We start from the raw sequence: 6,578 nt of genomic DNA, 5'->3' as shown, positions 1-6,578 counted from the left end.
ACCTAAATACATAATACCAATATTAACAGACATAAAGGGAGAAACTGACATTAATACAATAATAGTAGGGGACTTTAACAACCCATTCCATCAACAGATAGATCATCCAGGCAGAAAATCAAATAAGGAAACGGTATCTTTGAACAACACCTTAGACCAGATGGACTTAACCAGTAATACACAGAACATTCCATTAAAAAAAAACAACAACAGAATACACATTTTTTTTCAAATGCACATGGAACGTTCTCCAGGATACATGACATGTTGGGCCACAAAACAAGTCTTAATTAACTTAAAAAGACTGAAATCATATCGAATATCTTTTCCAGCCACAATGACATGGAACTAGAAATCAGTTACAGGAAAAACTGGAAAAAACCCTGATGGGGTACATGGTCACTGGGGTGGCCACGGAATGGGCTGTGGGACACATTGTGGCTCCTGACCGGAGCCTTCAGTGGGGTGAGCTCAGAGCCTATCCAGCCTGCCACTCAGGAGGCCTCCACCCGCTCTGCTCCCCTGCCCCTGCAGATGGGGCCCTGCGCCTATGAGATCAAGCAATTCCTGACCTGCTCCACCACTCAGAGTGACCTGTCCCACTTTGGAGGCTTCAATGAGGCCCTGAAACAGTGTAAGTACAACCACGGTCTGAGCTCCCTGCCCTGAAAAGATGGGGGCAGACTGGTGCAAATTCTCAGGCCAGCCCTGCACCCACCTTCCCCCCCTTCACTGACAGCTGGACCATGGTGTCAGATGGCACCCATGTAGCTGGGATTGGGGGTGAGGATGGGGGTTTTCACCCCAGAGATGACCAGAGTCACAAATGTACAATTAATTGAGTTTAATTATTTTTTTATTTTATTTTTTAAATCCTAAAATTTATATGGAACCACAAAAGACCCTAAATTGCCAAAGCAATTTTGAAAAAGAAAAGCAAAGCTGGAGGCATCACAATTCCAGACTTCAAAATTACAAAGCTGTAGTAATCAAAACAGTATGGTAGTGACACAAAAAAGACAGAGGCCAATGGAACAGAATAGAAAACCCCAAAATAAACCCATAATTATATGGTCAATCAATCTTTGAGAAAGCAGGAAAGAATATCCAGTCGGAAAAGACAGTCTCTTCAACAAATGGTGTTGAGAAAATTGGTAAATTACATGCAAAAGAACGAAACTGGACCACTTTCTTACACCATACACAAAAATAAATTCAAAATGTGTTAAAGAGTGGACCACCTAGGTCTGACTCTTGATTTCAAGTCAGGTCTTGGTATCAGGGTTGTGAGTTCAAGCCCCATGCCCTGTGTTGGGCTCCACACTGGTCATGGATCCTACTAAAAAAAGAAAAGTGTTAAAGACCTAAATATGTGACCTGAAACCATAAAAATCCTACAAGAGGGCACAGGCAGTCAAGTCTCTGACATTGGTTGTCGCAACATTTTTCTGGATATACCTCCTGAGGAAAGGGAAATAAAAGTAAGAATAAACTATTGGGACTACATCAAAATAAAAAAGCTTCTGTACAATGAAGGAAACAATCAACAAAACTAAAGACAACTTACAGAATGGGAAAATATATTTACATATGACATATCTGATAAAGGGTTAATATCCAAAATATACAAAGAACTTATAAAACTCAACACCCAAAAAACAAATAACCCAATTTAAAAAATGGGCAGAAGAAATGAACAGAGATTTCTCCAAAGAAGACAACCAGATGGCCAACAGACACGTGCAAAGATGCTCAACATCACTGATCATCAGGGAAATGCAAATCAAAGATGTAATGAAATATCACCTCACACCTGTCAGAATGGCTAAAAAGAAAACCACAAGAAACAACAAGTGTTGACAAGGATGCAGAGAAAAAGGAACCCTCTTGCACTGTTGGTGGGAATGCAAACTGCTACAGCCACTGTGGGAGACAGTGTGGAGGTTCCTCAAACAGCTAAAAAGATAGAACAACCCTATGATCCACTAATCATGCTACTTGGTATTTACCCAAAGAATACAAAAGCACTCATTAAAAGGGATACATGCACCTGATGTTTATAGCAGCATTATTTACAACAGCCAATTTATGGAAGTAGTCCAAGTGTTCATCAGTAGATGAGTGGATAAAGAAGATATGGACTATATGTACAATGGAGTATTATTTAGCCAGAAAACATGACATCTTGCCATTTGCAGCAACATGGATGGACATAGAGGGTATAGTACTAAGTGAAATAAGTCAGTCAGAGAAAGACAAATACCATATGATTTGATTCATATGTGGAATTTAAGAAACAAACCAAATAGGCAAAGGGGGGAAAAAAAGAGAGTAAGAGAGAGAAGCCAAGAAACAGACTCTAAACTGTAGAGAACAAACTGATGGTTACCAGAGGGGAGGTGGGTGGGGGATGGCTGAAATAGGTGATGGGGGATTAAGGACTCTACTTGTGATGAGCACTGGGTAATGTATGGAATTGCTCAATCATTATATTTTACACCGGAAATTAAATAACACTGTATATTGAAGAAAGAAATTGAAGATGACATAAACAAATGGAAAGGCAGGCCATGCTCGTGGATTATAATGATTATATTGTTAAAATGTCCATATTCCACAAGCCATCTACAGATTCAGTGCAGTCCTTAATCAAATACCAACAGCATTTTTTACAGAACTAGAACAAAGAATCCTAAAATTTGTATGGAACCACAAAAGACCAAAGCTTTGAATCTTGCTTTGCATAGCCAAAGCAATCTTGAGAAAGAAACAAAGCTGGAGGTATCACAATCCCAGATTTCAAGATACACGGCAGAACTATAATAATCAAAATGGTGTGGTACTAGCACAAAAGCAGACGCATTGATCAACAGAACAGAATAGAAATCCTAGAAATAAACTCATGCTTATATGGTCAATTAATCTATGACAAAGGAGGCAAGAATACAATATGGAGGAAAAGACAGTCTCTTCAATGAACAGTGCTGAGAAAACTGGACAGCTACATGCAAAAGAATGAAACTGGATCACTTTTTATACAAAAAATAAACTCTGAATGGATTAAATACCTAAATGTGTGATCTGAAGCCGTACAACTCCTAGAAAAAAACATAGATAGTAATTTCTTTGACATTAGCCTTAGCAACATTCTTCTAGATATGTCTCCTTAGGCAAGGGAAACAAAAGCAAAAACAAAAGCAATAACAACAACAAAAAACTATTGGGACTACACCAAAATAAAAAGTTTTTGCAGAGTAAGGAAACCATCAACAAAATGAAAAGGCAACCTACTAGAATGACAGAAGATACTCACAGATGATATCGCCAATAAGGGGTTAATATCCAAAATATATAAAGAGCTTCTATAGCTCAGCACCAAAACAAGACAAAACAAAACAAAACAAAAAATCCCAAAATCAATCTAATTAAAAAATGGGCAGAGTGGGGCACCTGGGTGGCTCAGTCAATTAAGCGTCTGCCTTCGGCTCAGGTCATGATCTCAGGGTCTTAGAATTGAGCCTTGTGTTGGGCTCCCTGTAGGCAGGGAGTCTGCTTCCCTTTCTCCTTCTGCCCCTTTGCCCTGCTCATGTGCTCTCTCTCTCTGTCTCAAATAAATAAATAGAATCTTAGAAAAAAATGGGCTGAGGACCTGAATAGACTTTTTCCAAAGAAGACATATAGATGGCTACTAGGTACATGAAAAGATGCTCAACATCAGTAATCATTAGGTAAATGCAGGAAAAATCCCCAGTGAGATATCACCTTACACCTGTCACAATGGCTAGTGTCAAAAAGAGAAAAAATAACAGTGTTGATGAGGATGTGGAGAAAAGGGAACTCTTGTGCACTGTTGGTGGGAGTGTAAATTGGTGAAACCACTGTAGAAAACAGTATGGAGGTTGCTCGAATATTAAAAACAGAAATGCCACATGATCCAGTAATTCCACTACTGGGTACTTACCTGAAGAAACAAACGTTAATTTGAGAAGACATATACATCCCTATGTTTCTTGCAGCATTATTTACAATAGCCAAGATACAGAAGCAACTCAAGTGTCCATCAGTAGTTGAATGGATAAAGAAGAGGTGGTATATACACACAATGGAATATTAGTCATAAAAAAGAGTGAAATCTTGGGGTGCTTGAGTGGTGCAGTTGGTTGAGCATCTGACTCTTGGTTTCAGCTCAGATCATGATCTCAGGGTCATGAGATCAAGCCCTATGTTGGGCTCTGCGCTCAGTGTAGAGTCTGCTTGAGTTTCTCTGCCCCTCCCCCTCATGTGTGCACATGCTCTCTCTCTCTCTCTCTTTCTGTCTTTCATGAATAAATAAAAATAATAAAAATAAAATTAAAAAAATAAATAAATCTAAAAAACAGTGTGAAATCTTGCCATTCACAACAACATGGATGGATCCAGAGGGTATGATGCTAAGTAAAATAAGTTAAATAAAGACAAATACCATGTGATTTCATTATATGTGGAATCTAAAAAACAAAACAAATGAACAAGCAAAGCAGAAACAGACCCATAAATACAGAGACAAACTGGCTGCTGCCAGACGGGAGAAGAGTAGGAGGATAGGCAAAATGGGTGAAGGGGATTTGGAGGTATAGGTTTCCAATTATGGAATGACTAAGTCATGGGAATGAAAAGTACAGCATAGGGGATATAGTCTCAGTGATTTTGTAATGGTAGCTGCACTCACAGTGAGCGTAGCATATAGGGGTGTGGAATCAATATGTTGTACACCTGAAACTTATGTAAGTTTTTGTGTGTCAACTATACTTCAGTAAAAAAATATAGAATTTAAAAATAAGAAAAATAATATTAACTGCCACTAAGAGAACAACAAGGGTTCACACCTTGTAAGGTTTTTAAATTTAGATGTCATTAACATTCAGATTTTAAATTTGGTAGACATACCCGGTGTACAGACTCAGCCTGCCTGTGGAGATGACCAAAACAGGCTTTCTTATCTTATTGTACATACTCATTCCAAGTCAACCTAGAGTTGATTTCCTTGTTTTGATACTGGTAAGAAGCTCATGTTTTACTTTAGTAAATTTTGCCTTTCTCTGTCTCTCTCTCTCCAGAAAACAAGAGAATTTCAGCTTGCTCTCAAAGAATACCAAAATAGTCTGAGAAAAAAAAAAGTCTTAAGCTCTCATAAGCACATAATCAGATCTTCCCGTCTTTCATGGGGCCTATCATTTGGTAACTTGTGTTTTATGTTCCAAAAGAGCAAAGTGGCAGTATTCTAATACACTTCTAGTTTTGCAACAAAGTCCTGTAAAATTTCATGTTCTCATTATTAAATATGTGGTTTTTTTTTTTAAGGGCAGCCTTATGTCTAGGTGATAAAAAAAGAAATGTGCTGAACTTAGTCAATTTTATTACAAACCTGAGACCTTTTGTGGTTGAATTTGATTATTTGATTCATGAAAAAAATCTGCACCCTTGTCTTTCAGGTCATTTGGATAGCCTTGTGCTTCATTCTGTTGCTTTGGAGCTTTGCTTTTTATTTGTTGATTTGTTTTACTTTTCAGTGAAAATATGTTGGTAGTTCTAGTGGTATTTATGCTTTAGTTAAGTAAAGAATCAAGAGAAGACTTCTTAGCCTTCTTAATCATATTAATGTTCTCTCTAGTAAAGACAGTGACTGAGGCCGGAATAGGAGAGACAATTGTGAATTTAGAATTTCTTTTCTTCTTTTGATCACTTCATTCTGTAAGTAACAAGAAACACATGAAACAAAATTCTGAGAACTAACTTTAAACTCAACCTTTAAAAACCAAGAGAAACTATGAGTTAAAAACTGGTTATTAGTCACAGAGCATGCCAAAACAACTTATTTCTTGCTCTTGTAACTATTTTTTCTAACAGGTTAAAAACTGATAAGAGGCTCTTGGGAAACTCTTATCAGTCATTGCAAAAAATGGGTTAACCCATTCCTAATCTGGCAAAGACTTAAAAGGCCTAAATTCCTAAAAGCATTGGGGTATTTTTTTTTTTTCTATTTGCTAAGTATGCTGTATAAGAATCATTTCTGTTATAACAAATTCAGAGTTAAAATATCTTTTCATTCATGTGATTTGTTCTATGAGTGCATTTGCAGCCTATAAAAGAGATGGTTGCCTAAGCTGACACCGCAGAACATTGCAGGAAGTGTTGATTAGAATTTGCACATTTGTTCTGAGTTTGTGAATTCCAAGCAGATTTGCTAATGGAGAAGCAGTGGCTTTTTCACAACTGTTCAGCTCTAGGTCGTGGCTACTTATGTGTGTTTCTTTATGTGGTAACTGCTGTTAGTATTTTAGTATATATTCTTCCTGCCTTTTCCTCTCTTCATATAGTCTTTCACTTTGCAAAGTTAATCTCATAGCATACTTGCTATTTCATATTTTTTCTACTAATGGCATGTTATTAATTTTTTTGAAAAAATAATTTCAATCATATAAGATAATCCATCATCTAGCTATAACATAATTTATTAAACTACTTTCCTATTGTTAGACACTCAGACTATTTCTGATTCTTACCTATTGTAAATATTGTTGTAACTAGAATCCTTGAAC

At 37.1% G+C, this 6,578-nt stretch overlaps 1 pseudogene; it reads left to right on the top strand.

Annotated features, from left to right (window-relative positions):
• The first annotated feature begins 395 nt into the window (after window positions 1-395).
• LOC148164859 (coiled-coil-helix-coiled-coil-helix domain-containing protein 10, mitochondrial-like) lies at window positions 396-669 on the top strand (annotated as a pseudogene).
• Window positions 670-6,578: the final 5,909 nt, after the last annotated feature.

Source organism: Eumetopias jubatus, unplaced genomic scaffold, assembly GCF_037043125.1.
Source record: "Eumetopias jubatus isolate StellerSeaLion01/CBP00866 unplaced genomic scaffold, mEumJub1_p1.0 scaffold_2, whole genome shotgun sequence".
In the NCBI taxonomy this organism is placed as follows: Eukaryota; Metazoa; Chordata; class Mammalia; order Carnivora; family Otariidae; genus Eumetopias; species Eumetopias jubatus.
Note: the sequence above shows the minus strand (reverse complement) of the source record. Positions and strands in the feature narration are given on the sequence as shown.